At 41.9% G+C, this 19,867-nt stretch overlaps 1 protein-coding gene across 1 annotated transcript in view; it reads left to right on the forward strand.

The window, feature by feature from the left end:
* Positions 1 to 345: 345 nt before the first annotated feature.
* LHFPL3 (LHFPL tetraspan subfamily member 3) overlaps positions 346 to 19,867 on the forward strand; it is a 235,326-nt gene continuing 215,804 nt past the window's right edge. Inside the window, exon 1 of the transcript XR_006179204.1 lies at positions 346 to 392. The gene's annotated coding sequence lies outside the window, so the exon portion shown is untranslated. The remainder of the gene's footprint in view (positions 393 to 19,867) is intronic.

Below are 19,867 nucleotides of genomic sequence, written 5' to 3' on the forward strand. Positions count from 1 at the left end.
TCAGGAGGCGGCCAAGATCTACCACACCAACTACGTGCGGAACTCGCGGGCCATCGGCGTGCTCTGGGCCATCTTCACCATCTGCTTTGCCATCGTCAACGTGGTGTGCTTCATCCAGCCCTACTGGATCGGAGACGGCGTGGACACGCCGCAGGCGGGCTACTTCGGGCTCTTCCACTACTGCATCGGCAACGGCTTCAGCCGGGAACTCACCTGCCGGGGCAGCTTCACGGACTTCTCCAGCCTGCCCTCGGGAGCGTTCAAAGCCGCCTCCTTCTTCATCGGGCTCTCGATGATGCTCATCATCGCCTGCATCGTCTGCTTCATCCTCTTCTTCTTCTGCAACACGGCCACCGTCTACAAGATCTGTGCCTGGATGCAGCTGACCTCGGGTGAGTGGGGCAGCGGCCCCGGCCCGGGGGCTCCGTGCCGCCCGTCGCGGCCCGGGACTCGCGGCGGGGCGGTGGATCCGGGCTGGAAGGGCGGGCGGGCGGCTCTGACCCCGGCCCTGCCCCGTGGCCCCGGGCGGCCCCTCGGCCCCGGCCTGCCCGCAGCGCTGCCGGCCCCGTGCTCCGGCGCTTGGTCTGCTGCTGAGGTCGGGAGAAAATGGACGTGGCAGCGGCGGGTGGGGGCGGCTGAGCGCGGTGGGGTTAACGCCGGGCTCGGGACGGAGCGAGAGCTCGGGGTGAGGCTGGAATTGGAGTCCGCGTGCCTGAGGTTGGGGTTGGATCCTGCCCCCCCCATTTACGAGGCTTGCGTCTCTCTGTACATCCAGTGTGCGGAAATCTCATCTCCTTTGCTAGTCGCCTGACTTCGTTTGACTTTCCCCATCACATCCAGAGTCTCCCTGAGGAAAGCGCATGATAAAAAGGAGGGGGAACACCAGGGCATCCCTTCTCGCATCTTCAACATTGCTTTCATTCTGAGTTGGTGGGGATGTGGCAGTTTGTGTGCAGCGGGAAAGCAGAGAGGGAGGATGGAATGGTCTCTGGAGTTGGGATAGCAATAAAATCGGTTTCAGTGAGATAGGAAAGATTAATTCTTGATTAATTTGGGGGAGAAAAAAGTGTAAAGTCAAAGTATCCCTTCTGCTTGTCTTCCTGATAGATTCCTGAAAAGGAGAAGTTCAGGGGTTGCTGTTAGGAAGGCAGAGAAAATGTCTCCCGAATGGGCTCACACTCACTTTTCAGTCCCCCAAACTGACCTATATTCGTTTCATTTTCTGAGCAATAATTGTTCTGAGTCGTTTCCTGAACAGCTTCTTGCCACCTAGTTCATGAGGCTAAGTGGAAATTTCTGGTTTGTGTGAGACAGCTTTATCCATCTCTCTCTGTTTCTACGTGTGTTCTATGTATTTTATGCTCTTCTTGTTATTTGAGTTTCTGTGCAGTTTCTTGTCACCTGGGGAATGATCCGCAGACACTTGAGATCAGTAAATTTTCTCTCCCTGCCAGTGAGATTGAGATTGGGTTCATCTTCTCTGCATTGGGAATCCTATGTGATGTTGGTGGCTACTTTGTCTGTTCAATAACACTCATCCCAATACAGTGTTGTTAATTGCACGTAGTCATGTCAGTTGGCTGCAGGCAGAGCCAAGTGTTCCATCTTTGCACCACTGAATGTCTCCTCTGCTCTGTTAAGGACTTTTGCTTTCAGCTACTGCTCCACCTGTAAAAGATAGCACAAATATATACTGGTTTGGTGCATCCTCAGCCTCTTCTGTTTGTGTACTGTATGCAGTAGGACAGCACAATTTCCAGCTGTCTTATACTTACTGACATTAGGGATAACTGTATTTTACTTACAGGGTTCTACTGTTCTATGCCACTAGAAGCTAGTATAGAGTAGATAAAAATTAATCTGATTTATTTACTATATTTCTGCACAGGTGAATAGCAATGTTTAGAAACCACTGCATGTAGCTGGCGTGAAGTCCATCCAGGGTACACCATGATGCATGTATTCAGATGGGACATTGAAGATATGTTTTCAGGCAAAACGCCATGGTTTTGCCTCATAGTCTCTGAAGCTGGTAGATGTGCTGTTGGCATTAAAAGTCAATAAAAGGACTTTTAGATCAGTAGCAGAATCATTTTTCAGACTACTGAAATCCAAAATTTAAATATTAGGGGAATGCCTTTAAAGCCACGTGATTATTGGCCATCATTCCCGGTTCGTATGGGCATGCCCTGGAAGAACTGTAATGATAGTGGCTATTCACAGAGAATTATTTTGTTGTTTGCTGAATGTTGTAATTTAATTTAGCATTGGCCTGGCTGTTCTGTGTTACACCAAAGAAGTTTCCTCGAAAGGAGGGAAAATCTGCATTGGTTTGGGCGCTTCCTTTGGAGAAGAAAGCTATGCAATTAAGACATGGGTATGACATGGAACAAAATGTGCAGCACAAGGGAATTTTAATGAGTTCTGATAGCTTTCCTATAAGCTATCTGATTGGCTTTTGTTACTGTTTTACTGTTTTGGGAATGTAAGTAAGTAGCAAAGCAAGCTTTAGATGCTTATTTCACAGGTAACGATATAGTAATGTCAATTACATGTGTATGGCATATGCATTGCACAGAAACAAAACTGAACCTGAAGTAGTAACATAAACAAGTAGATGGGAGTGGCTTTGATTTTGCTTGCTATTTTGTACCTTAGTAGTATTAATATTCAGTTAGATCATGTAGTAATACTTCATGAAATTTAAGTCTCCCTATAAGTTCTTTTTCAACATGGGGTCGTGCTTCATTTAGGGTTACAAATAATAGCTTAGGATCATATTTCTTTAAAAGAAACATTTTGATCACATTTGCAACTGTGTGAGTCATTGTGAATCGTCAGCATGATATAGCTCTTGTTTTGAAGAGGTGGTTTTTTAATTAAGGAAAAGATGCACAGTGTCTTGGGCACATGCATTCTGAATCCTTGTCTTCATTTTATCATATCTATACATCATTAAGCAGAAAAATCCAAGAATAAAAGGAATTTCCTATGTGTATGTGAGGACAACATACATTAGACTCCTTAATGCTTTTACCATTGCTTGTATTGTTTTATTTTGCTCTATGTGCTTAATGCTGTCAGGATACACAATACATCATCTGTTTGATGGATGAGAAACTGGTTGCAAGATTGTACCCAGAGAGTAGTGGTCAGTGGCTCAGTGTCTGGATGGAGATCAGTGACAGTGATTTCCCTCAGAGGTCAGTACTGGGACGGATGCACTTTATTATCTTCATCAGTAACATTGAGAGTTGGATCTAGTGCATCCTCAGCAAGTTTGCAGGTAACACCAAGTGTGGGTGCAGTCAGCATGCCCAGGGGATGGGATGCCATCCACAAAGACCTAAACAGGCTCAGGTGAGGTTCATGAGGTTCAACAAAACCAAGTGCAAGGTCTTGCACCTGGGTTTTGGCAACCCCCACTATGAATGCAAGCTGGGGGATGAAGGAATAGAGCACAGAGAGTCTGGCAGAGGGCCACAAAGATGATAAAGGCCTGGAGCACCTCTCTTATGGGAAAGGCTGAGTGGCCTGGGTCTGTTCAGCATGGGGAAAAGAAGACTCAGACAGATCAATGTCTATAAATATCTAAGATGTGGCAGGCAAAGTGATGAGGCCAGACTCAGTGCTGTGTGGCAATAGGACAAGGGGAAGCTGAAGCACAGGAAGTTCTGCACAAATGTGTAAGAACTTCATAGTGGGGGTGACGGAGCACTGGAACAGGCTGCCCAGAGAGGTTGTGGAGTCTCCTTCTATGGAGATGTTGAAGAGCCAACTCGATGCCTACCTGTGCAACCTGGTGTAGGGCTTTGGCAGGGGGGTTGGACTCCATTATCTGTAGAGGTTCCTTCCAACCCCCACAGTTCTCTGATTCTCTAGCCTCCCTTTCTGACATTTCAGAATCATACATTCTTGTATGTATGCTTACCTAATTTGAGCAGCTGTGTGAACAAAGGCACTTGGTGAAGGTGTTAGAGATGAAGTATTATTGCTTTTTAATACCTGGCATCTAAAGCTTGCAAGGAAACTCACAAATAAAGACATTTATTAAGATTCTTTCCTATGGAAGTTAAACAAGCGCTTCAGTTCTCCTGTGGTTTTTTTTATTAGACATTTTTCATTACTTTTTTCTTTGCTATAAAGTTGCAAGTTACAGAAAAGGTAAAAGCAGGCAAAACAAAAGAAAGGCATATAAATGTTCCATGGATGAATAGGATAATAGCAATGTGTATGTCTGTGCGAGGGCACCTGAGTTCTGGGATTTCCTGAGCCAAAGCCTTAGCATTTCAAAGCTCTTGGTGGAATTTCTTTCTTATGATTTATCATCTAATCATTTTTTGAACTCATCTAACTCCTTGGCTCATGTATTGAAAGAGGCAGTGTACAGTGGGTCCCCAAGCACTTTCCCAGTGCCTTTCCTAATTAGACTGTTGTTGTCTTCCCTCAGTTACCTGTTTATGAGACCTGCAGAATCTTTAGCTGATTAGTCTTTGGGTTGTACCATTCCTTTGTTCATGATTGCTGCCCTTGCCTGTGCCATTTCCAGCCTGCTTTGTCCACCTTTTTTGAAGGTGGTGGAACCAGAAATACATGCAGCATTCAAGACAGAAAAAAACATCCGTTTATTCAATGCCATAATAATATTCTCTCTTTCGTTCTCTGATCCTCTCCTAGTAATTCCTAATTCTTGCTTTTGCACTGCAAGTGAGCAGTGGGCTGATGTTTTCATAGAACTGCCTATTATAACCCCAAGATCTCATTCCTGAAGTGGTAATAGTCACCTTGGAGCACATCATTTTGTGAGGTTAGGTATTTTCCCCTTGAAGAAATGATCTCATATTTATTTATCTACACTGAATTTAATTTGTCTTTTTATTGCCTAGTCACTCAATATTGAAAAGTCTTTCTTCATAGTCAGCCTCTATCTTAGCTCACCTGAATGGTTATCAGCAGCAAACTTTGTCACCTCGCTGTTTACCCTGCTTTCCAGCTCATTTATAAATGAGTGAACAGCTCCCAGGTTCCAGCACGGATCCCTGCAGGACTCCACCATTGACCTCTCTCCACTCTGAAAATTGACAGTATTCTCCTACCATCTGTTTCTAATTATTTCTCCTTACAAGGACATTTATTTTTATCCTCTGGGAGTTTCATTTTTTTAAGACCTGTGAATGACAGATTTATCAAAACCCAAGTGGACTTTGTTAGCCACATTTCCATAATGTGAGTGTTTTGGCATCTTCACAGAACTCTAATTTTGCAAAACCTGACTTAAAATAGCTGCATTGGTTTTGCCTTGCTTGCTTTGACATAATCTGTTGTCCTTCATAGTTGTTACTAACTTGCATGGTGTGGATATCAGGCTTTCCACACTTCCCAGATTTTCCCAGGAACTCCTTTTGAAAGTGATTTCATATTACCCAATTTTCAGTTCTTAGGAGCCAAAGCAGACATAGGAGAGAGGTTACATGCCACAATTAAAAGTCCATTTAAAACGGTGTTGTTCAGAATGAAAAGGTGAAGTTCTTCATGGCAGCTGTGTTGATTGTTTGCCTTTCTACTTGAAAGAAGTCTGCAGGACAAGGAGACTTATGTAAGAGTCTTAAAAGTCTTGACCTTGAAGCACTCAGAGCCTTTGTTAATGCTGTCTTTTGGATGTTGGTATAGGGGTGAATTGTGGAAGGCTGGAAGAACCCAGCCTCATGCCAGGACATAGGCAGGGTGTCTTGGGGAGTCAGACAATGGTGTTGTTTGCAGCCCAGAATTCTTAAGTATCCTTATCAATTTGTTAGAACAGAAATGTGTATTAACTGTTGCTGAAGTTTTCAGATGGCACATAGTTGTTTAATAAATAATAGCAAGTGTAGCTAGACGTTCAGATATCACAGTGAACTGGGCTTGCTTGAACAACCCATATTTTAAAATGCCAAATGCAGCATAAAACTTCTTTAAAATATGGGGAGCATCCTACTTATAGAAGACCATATTATGAAAAACAGCTATTTAGAAGAGGGACTGGGGGCTGTGGTAGATGAGCATCTGAGTAGAGCTCTCACTGCATTGCTGCACTCATGAGATCCAATTTGATACCCGAATGTGAGTGCAAAAAAAAAAAGGTTTTCTGTCACCCACCGTGTTGCCCAAGCACACTCTGTCTGGTTCCAACATCATTCCCTTTCATGTATAGAGTCAGAAAGATTTCAAGATAGATTTAAGTAAATGAAAGAAGAGCTGAAGGGACGAGTGTTCTTGCTATTCAAAAAAAAGATTAAAAATTGACAGATTACGGTGTATGAGGACCCACAGGAGGAGATCTCAAGTAGTACATTGTTCCTTAATTTGACAAATGCTGTGTTTGGAATCTGAAGTTCAGAATGTTTGCATTAGCCATGAGGCATGTGGCTTTGTAACTTAAGCTTCATTTGTAAGCTATCTTTACAGGGTGTTGTTTTTTTTTTTACCAGTTAAGTCTTTAGATAGTATTGAGCGCCTCTTTCTAAGAGATGTGGTTTAACTTAGCAGAAGCAAAGTACCTCGTGAGGCACAGTACTGAGTACTTCTTAGCATTAATTTAATATTCTTATGTCAGACCAGTGGTCCTTAACCACCATATCTGCCCACCTCTGTTTCCATGTGGCTCATCTTCTGTAAAAAGAGGGATGTGTGTGAAGGCTGAGAGAGGAAAGCAAGCCCAGGAACATCAGCAGGCTTTGAACTGAGCTTCAGCATTTATGCTGACCCACCAGGTGAGCTGACTGAGGTTATTTAGAGATCATGAGCAGCCATGGGTGCCAGAACTTTGGCAGAAAATTCTGGCAGAATACTGATGGGTTTGACGATAGTGAAGATATCCCACATCATGGGAAAATAGGGTGCTGGAGCTGTGTGAGCAGGCATGGAGCAGGGAATCAGCTGTGGTGCTTGGCTTGCCAACAAATGGACAGTTTCATCAAGCCTATAAGGACATCTGCAGTTCAGGTGGGCCTGGTATGTAGTCTTTTTTCTCTCAGAGGGAATTCATGCTGCCATTAAGATCTTCCGTCTGTTCAGCTCCAGAGGTAACCTTCTTGTTAGGCTTGGGCATTCCTGTATTGGCCTGGGCATTACTCCTGTTCTGAGGTGAGCTGGACAATTCTTTGTGTCGTTTGGAAAGGTGAAAAACTGAGGGTTGGATTGGAAAGTTGTGGGTGAAAACTGTGATGTGGCTGTGCAGCCTGCTCAGTTCCATTCTGCAGAAACATTTTATGAGTTCCATGCTTTGGCTATAAAAACAGAGGTAAAAGTGCGTTCTGTGAACAGTGGAACTGAGGGAAAAATGTTCTGGCTCAGTTTCTTCTCTGCATCCCTAACAGTTATTTCTTTCCCCAAATACCCTATATTCACAGCATCACCAGTTTTCTCCTACATCCCATCATCCCCTTCCTCTGAGAATATCAGTTCTATTTTTGTAGTTGAGCTCTCAGATTTCTCAGAGGCTCTTTACCTGTATATCTGGCAAGGACACAGTATGTCCTACAGCTGGCTGAAAGATATTTGTGGGTTGATTTGAAGTCCTCGAGCTGCCACTTGGCTTTCTTAAACTCTCCCTGTCTTTCTGCTAGTGGAAATTTGGGATCCTCTCCACTTCCCCCCAGTACCAGTTTTTTCACAGAATGTGCAGAAGTTGTGCATCTTGGAGACTTCTACCATCCGTCAAATTGGGCTGAAATTGGTCATCACACTCAAAATCACACATCCACATCAGTCTTAATCCTATAGAGAACATGGGTAAAATGTATCATCTAAGAAGTGTATATCATTTATTTGTATGAGTGATTTGAGAATTTGATAGCAAAGCTTGATTTTGAGAGATAACGGCGTTTTGGGAATGGAGAAGAGATATGTTTTGTTTTAGAGTGTAATAAAAATTTCAGCATCTTTTAACTGTCCCAGAGTGCCTTTTATGAACATCCTGGGGGTTGCGGTCCACTGCCTGAGAAACAATAAGATAACAGAACAGTAAGATATAAAAGGAAATGTGTGAAGTTATCCAGGCAATTTGAGGACAAATTCCATTTCATTGGAAGAAAAAAAAAAGAAAAAGAAAAAAAAAAAAGATGCATAAGAGAAGAGAAAGAAACCAGAGGAGAATTTAAAAAAGGAGAATTTTACTTCTTGAAATCAGGTGAGCTGAGAACTTAGATACTGTTGGGGAAAAAGAAATGGGAATGAAGTTTTTAGAAGCAACTGGTGTTGGCCCAGCTCTCCTTGCTTGCAGCAGAAGGGGCTTCACTGGTGTGGAATAAGGCTGCTGCTTAGTTTTTTCTGTAATTCCTTCTAGAAGTTTAATGAAGAAAATTGCTATACAGAAAATGAAGCAAGAATGAGGAGATACATGTATTATCAGTAGCAGGAGACGTAGTATAAAACAAGGGTAGGCTTTCAAACACTAAAGTTCTTTTACCTTTTCAAAAGTGAACCTTTCCAGCACTGTTGTGTAAGCAGCATCAGCTTTGATCTTGCAAACATAAAGACAGCAAACATATCAGGATAGAAAATCTGTGGCGTGATCAGGCAGTGTGGTCTCAGTATTTGAAAACTAACAAGATCCAGCTGCAAGGAGTGGCAGGGTCACAGCAGCAAAGCATCACAAAGGGAAAAATAAAAGCATTTTTGCTCAGAAATGTGAAATGAAAAAAATACGTGCATGAGCAGAGAGCCCAAAAAGCCTGAAGAATTTGATAATATCAGTTGCTATCAGCATTGTTAAAAATGCAGTGGCAGCATGACAGAGTGGATAGCTAGAATATGCATTACTGTGTGGAACAGTGTGCAAATCCCAATTACTAAGAGAGAATTATGGCTGGAATCCTTAAGAAGGGGAATATAATAGACTTTAAGATCTATCTCCTCTAAGAAAGATATTATCCATTTTCACACCGGCATTCAGAGGTACAGAAAACTTGAAATAAGCTGGCCTTAAAATGAGAAGGTCATACGTACTGGGGGAAAAGGTTCCTTTATTTTCTCCTTGAGAAGCCAGATGCAAATTCATGAATTTCATTGATTTTAAAAGGTAGCTGATGGCCTCTGTGGAGAGCCTCTTTGACACAAGCACATCATGTGCTATTTCAGAGAATATTATTCAATCAAGTAATTGAGACTGCATCAGAGGGAGAGAGCTACAGAATAAACGGTTTAAAATAAATTATTGCAGACAGTTGATGAGGTGTCACACATTCCTCTCCTTATTTTTCTCGTTACCTTTCAGAAAGGAAAAGTTTATAGGGAAGAAAGATAAGATGTGCTGTGCTTACAAGGTCAAATATGGACATTCTGAGTTGAGATGTTTAGAAGCTGCTGTTTGTGAAACCATGGGAATTTTTTTTTGCTTCCTGTTGCAAGTCAAAAGTCATGTCATTTCCTATAGAAGTTCACTGAATAAGGTCAGTAATTTCATGTGAGTGACGTGCCTTGGATTGCTGTCCTTGGCTGTGTTCAGCCATGGTCTTACAATACTTCGTCATGACAAACTTTGTGCTGCAGCATCATGAATAAGATCGAGCAAGGCCTCATAACATCAGGGAAGATTTCAGTGGAGAAGGGAGGAGAGCCAGAGCTGTGTGTTCTCCTGCTGCCCACCCTCCGCTCTGCCTCTGCAGGAACAGGATGCTGGCCTGCCTGCAGTAAAGCCAACACGTCTCAAACTCCTTTATAACACACAGTCTCTTGATGTAAGCAAGAGGAGGCCTGGAGAGGTTGTTTTCCAACAGCCCAGATAACAGCATGTGAGCTTGAAGCATCTGCATGTGATCCTTTTGGACTCGTGGAGATTAACAGCCTTCCAAGTGAAGCTCCGAGTGCTCTGTATGTGGGTATCTCCTCAGCTTGCTGGAATCCAGCAGAGGCACACCATGGCTGTGCCCACACAGGCAAATTAAGCATGTCCAGTGCCAGCCCCTGGTGCAGCCTCAGCTGGTGCAATGGGCACTGGCCATCTATTTTGTATTTTTACCTAATAAAACTAGGTCGCCCACCTGAAACTGCCTCTTGGGAACCATTCTTGGAGTGTCCTAACAGTTTTTGGGAAGAGTTAGCTGGAACACATAAAAATCATTGCTTGGCACATGCTGGGGACTATTCTTTACAATGTAATACCATGGACACTTGAGTTTTGATGCCTGGGAATACTCCCTCGCACCGCTTAATTCATCCACATAGACATAGCCAATACATAGCAAAATCTCAAAATGAGGATCTCCAGAATTAATTTTGTGCAGGGAACTGCAGGTAGCATGGAATTTATTACTTTAATTTAAATCAGTTTGTAACTGCAGCTCAGTGCCATAGTATTCATTTCTGATTTTCATTATTTAAATTTATAACAAAAAAATGTAGATGAAAAATTTGCATTAAGTGCAGCTGGCTTGGTAAGTCCTCCCTGAAAAAGAAAGATTCTTGTAAGCTTTGGCAGGAGCAAAAAGTTATTCAAAATGGTGTGGGAGTAAGCCACGAAAGTGTTTGACCTAGAGAGTGGGAAAATGTGACATATGAGCCCAAAAATCATTAATGAACCTTCTTTCTGATGTAAACTCTGTGCTTCAAAACCAGATTTTTCCCAGGTATCTAAAGCTTGATTAACAGTCTCTGAACATCACATTATAAGACTGCTGCGTGCTGAGGCTTTACTTCAGAGACATTCAGTGTAGCTTCCCAAACAGTTAATTCAGAGTTTTAAGAATAATTCCATGAGAGAAGTATTAAACTTTCCGTGACAATAAAATTACTCATCCTTGTAGCTTTATGTTCCTCTAAAGAAAGTTAATTACTACTTGGTTGCTGTGTCTTTCTATTTAGCCTTCCTATTACTGATGAAGGAAAATTAGAACATTAGTAAAGAAAAATCTTGAAATTGCAGTTCATGGTCATTAGACAAGAAAAATATAGTTTTGCATTGGGCATCTAGGAGTTTTGTTGTAGATAGTGCATAACCTGGACTATTGAAAAAGACTTTATGCCCTTTTTCTAACTAATTCCATTCATATCAGACATTTGGTATCTGTTGGTGTGGCGTCACCAGCTGGTGTACCAGCACAAATTCCCAAGCTGATACATCACCAGTTGTCCAGCATATGTCTGCGTGGTTTTGTACAAGGACAGGTTGGAACAACACACAGACCTTCAGGAGAGAGGAGACAGCAGTGGCATGGACTCGGTAGTGCAGAAGGACAGGCCATGCAGCTGAGGGCAAATAAAAATGAGTGAAGAGAGAACCCGAGTGTATCAGCTTACCAAAGGATGCCAGTGAGGTTCCAGCGTAGCACAGAGGGTATATCTGATCCTGGGATTTATTTCATGAACTGTTTCCAGTTGACTTGGGGCAGTGCTAGTGAGGGACTGCAGTGTGGGATTCCGGTAAAACATGTCCAGTTCTGTTGGAAAGGTCAATAGCTACAACAAGGCTGAGCAGGACAGTTAGGAGAACAGAGACATTTCTTGCAAGGAAAAACTAGGAAAAGTTGGTGTCCTTAGTGTAGAAAGAGAAGTGTTGAGAAAAGGTCCATGTCTTCTATCTGAAATCATATCAGAGGTTTAATAAACAAGAGGAAGGCAAAAGAATAGCTTAAGCCGGTGGTTTTCAATTTTATTTGATTTGTGGATTCCTAAACTTTTTCCAGAGATGGTACTGCATACCCTGTAGCATTGTTAGAGTAAATTACATTCTATTAGGTCTGTTTTGCTTCATTACATTTTAAAATTCTCTAAGAAGTAGTTTATATATTCCTCCTGACTTCATGGACCATAGATTGAAAAATAATGATTTTAAACTTGTGGCTAATGGCGGGACAAGAACAAATGGATATAACCTAGATATAAATCACTTCAGCCTGGAAATTAAAAGGAAGTCTCTAATTACTCGAGCATCAAGGCTCTGCAACAACTTTCTCATGGGTGTGGATTTGGCAAAATACTGAGAGGTACCCTGGGAAAAGACAAGTGTAGGGAAGAGGTTACAGCATGAGATGTACGTAACAAGTGTGCCTTGTTCCTCCATTTCTCATTCCTCAGAACAAGTTCCATCTAGGTGAATGTTCTCTTCTATTCTATTCTCATTTGCTCTTTTTTTTTTTTTTTAAATACTGCCTCAGTACCTTCTAGGATTAAAAATAGACAGTGGCCACATCTGTAGCTCTATTCCTGCCTAGTATTCTAAACAAAGAAGCCAGGATTTTCCTTACAAAAGAGCAAAACAGTCTCAACAGCTGCTGCTGTAATGTGCTTCACATTTTCCCTTTGCATTCAACATTTTCACAGGACTTGGATACTCAATTTCCTGTAAGAAAATGTAATACAGTTCCTTAAAAGGTAGAGACTGGTGTTTTAAAGTGAGAGTAGTTGAAAAGTAAATCTTTAAAATATCCTGCAATAACAGGTTTTTAGGAAGAGCCATTTACAAATCATCAGTTCTGTGGCACATCTGAGATAGAGCTTGGCTAAGCACGTTTCTTAAAGAAGTTAGCCCGTGTTATCTCTCCATTCACTGAACTGTTTTGTGATGCCATGCTGCTACTCAAGCAGTCTTCCTGAGCAGCCAAGTTAAGAGGAAAAGATGTCTGCAGCTTGTTGATATTTCAGTGATTGTTTCGTTTTTGGTTTGTGTCAGATGCACTGCATTTTGCAGAGAGAACGAGGTTATTGGGCAGTCTTTGTGGTGCAGAATGGGAAGTGGCAGTGTTCCACATCCTCTCGCTTCTGCCTCTTTTCTGCCTTCTGCGACCAGCTGAGAGGATGGAGGGGAGGGAGCACTTTGTCGATGGGATAAACAAGTGCTCAGTGCTTCCAACAACTCCATCTAAACCCCGTGGAAGAAAGGCACGCTCTGAGCTTCAGTGTAAACACTTTTAATCATGTGCATTTCTATGAAAGCTTTTGGATGCAGTATGCATACTTAAAAATGCCTGATCAGGGTTTTACACCCTCAGGGACAGATCTGCAGATACGAATATCTGAGTTGAAATGTAGCCTCACTGAATTCCTTGAGTTTCTGTATTAATCTAAGATGGTAATTTAACAGCTGAGTTTTAAACACATAATACAACATTTCATTTCTTTTTAATTATATTGTATGTTGGGGGAATTGTGCCAAGGCAGAAGTGAGGTTGTCTGAGAAAACAGAACTGCATTTTTGTTTCTTCGCAAGAGGTGTAATTCTTTTCTGTTCCTTGGGACTGCCTTTTCCAAAATCAGGTCTGAAGGTGTGCTTCAGCAGGCAGCTCCATTTTATGGGGGCAGAAGAGCTGTATGACACTAGATAACAGGTAAGCATACATGCAGTGCAGGGGATGTGTCAGAGGATGTGCACAGTGATACCTGACTCTGCAGATCTGTCTTGGCCTGTCAGGCTGCAGTAGTATGGTATCATAGGTTTTGGCAGCCCTAAACTGGATCTTGCAAGGCCAGCCAAGTGTTTCTGCAGTGATATGGTTTTAGTTAAGATGTAATGTTGGAGGTAAGCTTTCTCTGTTCACTGCTACGCTGTAATAAACTGGGAATAAACGTTTTGGGAGACCAGAGAAGTACAAATGCAGTACAGTGTCTGCTATATGTGCAGAGGTCAATCTAAGAGGAAGACATCTAAGTTCTCATTCTGGTTGATGGAGACATGCTCAGTCTACAAAGGCCAAGCCTCCAAGCAGTTGCCTACATCCAAGTGTCTCTGCTTGGAGTGCCTCAGGGATCCTGTCTGACCTCTGACTGCTTTGTCAGAAGGACACAGGTCTTCCACAGGCTCTCTGTCATGTCTCTCATCTGCCCATGGATGTCTCAAACAAAGGAACAGCTCAAGTGGCATTAGACATCAGCGTGCTGGCAAGTGGATCAAACTCTGGTTTTATACTCTTGGCTTATCTGTAAGAGACTTTGATGTAAAACTGTTTCAGCCAGCAATTAACAGGAGAACCAGCCCTCGGGGTTACTGAAATGGTGTTTTAGTTTGAATCAGGAGTGCATTTTTAAAACAAATCTTCGAGTTGTCCCAGCTTACTACTCCTTGATTCATGTTATTGCCTTAGGATATGCAAACTGGATTTCTTCCTAAATGAAGTAAACAAGATGTCATCTAGGAGTACGCCTAATACACTTCTACTGCTAATGTGTGTTGCCACCCATGGGACTGACTAAACCTGGTCCAAAGTGGAACCTCTGAAACATGTGTAGTGCAAATTAGGTCCTAAGCACCATCTGCTCTGCTTTTCTGATCCGCTCCGTTGTGATATACAGCGCAGTAATGTCGATGTAGAGGCTTTCACGTATTGAATTTTATGAAATTAGGTTTGCCTATGTCTTGGATTTATAGGCTGAGTTTGGGGATAAATGGAAGTATTTTGTTCTAAATTAGCAGTATACTATCAATCACAGTTCTTTCTCAATGTGTTTTTACCTGGGATTAAAATAAAGCCAGTGTTATAAATCCCAGGTATCAGCAATATGATAAAGGAATTTGAATTACCTGATTCTGAAGATTAGTGGATAGTGTTTAAAGAGCTGCAAAATAGCTATTGACAATTGCTAAACAAAGCTGTTGTTATTTATTGCTTCCATTTGTCATAGGACTGAAAGTCAGGTTCTAATTATTTAAGTATCTCAGTTCTGCTGAGCTTCACTGGTATCTGTCAGACCGGAATAAATGCAGGTAGTGACACACACCTAGCATCATTTTCTGAAAAGTTTTAATAGTCTGAAATGAAATTTTGTAAGTATATTTATGTAAGTTCTGTAATGCCTTTGCTTTTGATGGGAATGCCATCCTCAGCTGGCATTGTGATAGGCGATTAATTTGTATATGGATTTAGCTATTTGAGAATAGGAACAAGGAAGTGCTTAGTCTTTTGTTCTCTAAAATAATGTATTTAAATTGTGATTTCTCAAGCTCTTCTAGAGTACATTATGGTATTATTGCGCTGATCTAGAATTTTTTAGAATCAATGGCAAGATGCCATTTATTGCAACAGACTGCATCAGCTGAGCAAAGGATTTATGCACATGCTTAACTTCTGGCTTTGATGGGTTGGAAGCATTTTAAATGCTTGGCTTGATTGAAATGCAGAAAAAATACATACCCATCTGAGATTACAGATGTCAGTCATCAAATATTTCTTTTGTGAAATTGGTTCCTTTTTCACGTGTTACATAAATACACACATTATAATGAATAACAGAGTGGTAGGTACACACCAGAAAAATAATGGGTTAACTTCTAAGGACTGCTCAGCAATCCTGACTTGGTACTGAACAACTTTACTCTTGCAAATAATCTCGTGTTGGTGCCATTCAGGATTAGAAGAGCTATTAATTCTTACACTGTATGACATCACGGTGAGATCTTGCTGCACACTTGTAATGTTCAATATCCTGCTGTATGATCAGATGAAACCCGGTGTGACTCTACAAGAAGAGAAAATTTGTCTTTATGATATAAACATGATATAAACGTGATCACTGTGCAACCAATTTTATACACAGTTAAGTCTGAAGAAGAGTGGCTATATGGCCATTTGGTGCATAATATATTGCTAACATGTAGCCACGTTAGAACAGACAGTAAGGTGGGAGTTAATACACGTTACACTGCCACAGATTTTAATAAAAGCTAGCGCAAGGCAAATGATTTCATTAGCTTGTAGCTAGTATACCTTGCTGTCATGTGCTAAAATGCTTGAGCAGATATCACATAAAGAGGTCTTCAGCAAGAAGTGCTCTTGCAGCAGATTAGAGAGGAGTTGTAAAATTAGTTGTAATGTATCCCATAGAAAGTACAGTGTAATGTATGTCTGTGGTTAGTGCAGTGTGAGTCAGTCCCCCAAAGTGTGAATACTGGGATCTGGTTTCCATCTGTCAGTGTAAGCAAAGACCACAGGAGCGAAAGGGAAGTATTTGAGCAAATACGATTATGAAGATAAACTGCTATGTAAATAAGTAGGCAGATGGCTGTCAGGAACATGCTTATATTTCTTACCCACTTAAATTATTTAAGTAATAATAAGCTTCCATACTTTGCAGTTACCCAAAGTAATATGAAACCTTACATTCACTTCACCGTCCTCTGTCGCTCCCTCACTTTTCCCAGTGTTTTGTGTTCCCACAGGGCTGTGTCCCTGCTGAGACTGCCACCCCCTTGAGCAAGGACTGTGTTTGATTTTATGTTTGCACAGAAACAAATATAGGTGAATCCTGACTGTGACCTCCAGCCCTGACAGCAGTGCAAATTGCAGTAAAAATAATAATTACTGTTTGAATTGTATCTGAATGGTGTGAGTAGCATGAGCTTGATGAGCTAGCCAATTTGCGACAGTAGCAACTGTGTACTGAGCATAGCCTGCTGTGTGACCTTGGTAAGTCATTTCACCTTTCTGAGTTTTCCCATCTGCAAAATAAGAGTGAGATAACTCCTTAAAAAATGCTCCGCAGGTATTGGTTATTACCACTGCAAGGAGACGATGGCATGCAGATTGTGGGTTTGCTTTGTGCAACACAACCCTTCACCCTTGTGAAAACACAAAGATCTTCACTTCATCTTTGTGGGAGTCAGTGTAAACAAGGAAAAATGGTGACTGCCTAGAATAGGGGAAAGCAAAGTTAAACATATTTGTGGATGTACCTCAGAGTAAGCAACCATCTGTAGGATGATAAATAGTGGCACATGTATATCAACACACTGGGTTGTCATTTCAAACAACATATTTTGTGTGTTTGTCTCTGTGTTTAATGAGGTGCTCCGCTGGGTTTTGACATCTGTTGCTTTGCAATCATGGCAGAGCAGTTCTGAGCCGGAGAAGGAAATCCATGGGCAGTTTTTAAGCCTTTCGCTGTGCAGAATGGAAATATGTGCGGTGTAGCACATTTAGCCAGCCCAGGCTTTTTGCATGCATGACAAGACCAAAGTGACTCGATAACATAGGCAGATGGCATAGGTTGAAATGCATCAGCTTGAGAACCCAAGTACTGAGGCTGCGTCCATCATGGGCAGACTTGAAAGGAATGTTGTCATACAGACAGGAATGAGTGACAGATAACCAAGGTGTTGTAGATCCTACTTATTTGGTCATTTCAGCATTCAGCAGAATACTATGCTGCCTTTTTGATTTGCTTTTTCTTTTGAAAAAGATCTGTAGCAAATCCAGAAATACAGGTCATGGCTCATTTGCTCACAATGCCAGTGAGTGCCATCACAGTGATTCTCTTTTGAATCTTCATGAGTGACAGATTGCTCAAACTCCTGGTTTTCAGCATCCCCAGCATACTGGCATGCTGGAGGGTTTTCTGTTGGCAAGAACTGCTGTAGAGAACAGAAGTGCTTACCAAAGATATTCAAGCCACATCTGGGGACCACTCAGCTGAATGCACTAGCCTTAAGTTCCCACAAGATTCAGCACTGCGCTGTTTCCCTTCCTATATGTGTTCTGGTTGTTCAACTATATCTTCTTTTGAATGGATAGATACTGGCATGCATGAAAGACAGCATACGTAGAGAAGAAGATCTGTTTGCTGAGTGACTTGGAGGAACAGAAGCCAACATTGAGTTTTCTTCAAATAAATGGAGAGGGGCAACCTCATCTTGATCAGAAGGACCCATGCTCAGAGCCTCTGAGTGCTCTCTGGTATAAAGCAGAAATTAGTTTAAGTCTAAATAAAGAGGGAAGACTTTCTCCTTCCACTTACTGAAGTATTTTTCTTAGTAGAATCTTTGCCCTTTTAGGAAATAGCCTATTTAATTGAGCTAATTCTTGCATAAGACATGACATAGATGCTCATGAGAAAACCAGGTAGCACAGAATTACAGAAATGTGTAATTAAGCACCTTTTGTGCAGTCATGGTTGGTGGCTGCCTAAGTGGGTTTCACTGTAACGTTTTAAAAGCAAATATATAGTCATTTGTGGTACACTGCTGCAGGGTAAATCCCCAGTGTCTGAAGAACAGAGAAAAACCTGCAAATTGTCTCTTAGAAATTCTGAAAGGCTGTTCATCCTACGTGTGCTCTGCTTGTCACTTTACTTGTGTTTCTGGCAGAAAAACTGATGTGAGCCTGGAAGTAAAGGGATAATAGTGAAACTCCAGGTAAATAATCCTTGCTATTGTACTACAAGTGTATCTGTTTCTTCTCTAACACTAATACCCACCTGGGAAGAGTTTCCTTCCAAAGAGCGTGAAAGCAGTAAGAGGATAACAATTTTCACCCAAGGGTAGTAATCTGGCAAAGATCTGGATACTGTTCCTGAGCTGTGAGTTTAGTGCAACCTGCAGAGATGGTGGATGGATAATTTCAATCACAGACATTAAGAGAAATCTGACGTGCTGCTCTGTTCCAGGAAAGCTGTGCCAAGAAGTATAGCTTTATTCTTCAATGTGTTTTTGGGTGGCACTTGCCTCATGCACTGAAACCCTTTAGAGGTTATTTCTCAAGCCACATTTTGTCAATGAAACTTCTGTTCTACAGCCTGATAATGCTTTTGGCTGGGGAAAAAAAGTCCATCGTTCTGGCAGCAAATTTTATGACATATTGGGTGATGTCATTAAGGGAGCTGTTAGCAATCTGTCATTTAAGGAACAGCTTCTGCTAGTCCAACATAAGGAAAGTGATTTAATTCCATGTCTGCTTGGATTTCTCCTATATAATCAGTGGAGGCCCAGGAGAATCAGGAGGCACAGCATGATACTCTCCTGATTACTTTGCTGTCATCTCCAATTTATGGCCTAAAATGCATGTAGATAAAGTGTTCATATGCAGAAGAACACGAGGGTTTGTTTCAGGATACTCCCCTAACACATTTAGCTGTAGTGACTGTACAAAGTAGGCTCTCTTACACAAGGAGTAAGTGGGGTGACAGCAGCATCTAAACATTGCTCCAGAGCAGTGTTCTGTTTCTGTTGTGTATTGATGTTCTAGACTGAACAGCAGAAACTTCTCCAGATTGTGATTTGATTGCTTCAGAAGACAATTAGACAATTAAGAAAGGAGATCAAGTGATCACTGTTGAACTCACTGCTTGGTACATTGTGACCAGCTCACTTGCTGAGGAGCAGAATGGGAGGAGTAAGGATGGCACGGTGGGAGAATCATAGAATCATAGAATCACCAAGATTGGAAAAGACCCACAGGATTGTCCAGTCCAACCATCCACCCATCACCAATAGTTCTCACTAAACCATGTCCCTCAACTCAAAATCCAAACGTTCCTTGAACACCTCCAGGGTCAGTGTCTCCACCACCTCCCTGGGCAGTGCATTCCAGTGCCTGACCACTCTTTCAGAGAAGTAGTATTTCCTAACGTCCAGCCTAAATCTTCCCTGGTGCGGCTTGAAGCCATTCCCTCTAGTTCTGCCATTAGTTACAAGAGAGAAGAGGCCGACCCCCAGCTCACTACAACCTCCCTTCAGGAAGTTATAGAGAGCAATAAGGTCTCCTCTGAGCCTCCTCTTCTCCAGACTGAACAATCCCAGCTCCTTCAGCTGCTCCTCATAAGGCCTGTGCTCCAGCCCCCTCACCAGCTTTCTTTTTTTCTTTCTATTTTCTTTCTATTTCTCTTTCTTGTAAGTGTCTCTTGAGATTGTCATTCCAAGATAGATAAACCTTAATCTCACCTAATATATCAGTTGTTATGTATTAATTTGCAGGTAGATGCTGCAGAAATTACTTGTTCCTTCTGTCACGTTCCAGCATGAAATGCCAGTCAGAAGGTTGCCTGAACCATTTGCGTCTTGGTATGAATTGTCATGCTACACCTAAAGTGCTCAGGGAGGCTCTTTTCATAAAAAGAATTCACACACCTATAGACTGTATATGTCTATATATGGACTGTATGTCCATTGGTCAGCTTTGCTGGATAG

This window comes from Lagopus leucura, unplaced genomic scaffold (genome assembly GCF_019238085.1).
Source record: "Lagopus leucura isolate 7727_CA_CO unplaced genomic scaffold, USGS_WTPT01 Super-Scaffold_100008, whole genome shotgun sequence".
NCBI classification, from domain to species: domain Eukaryota; kingdom Metazoa; phylum Chordata; class Aves; order Galliformes; family Phasianidae; genus Lagopus; species Lagopus leucura.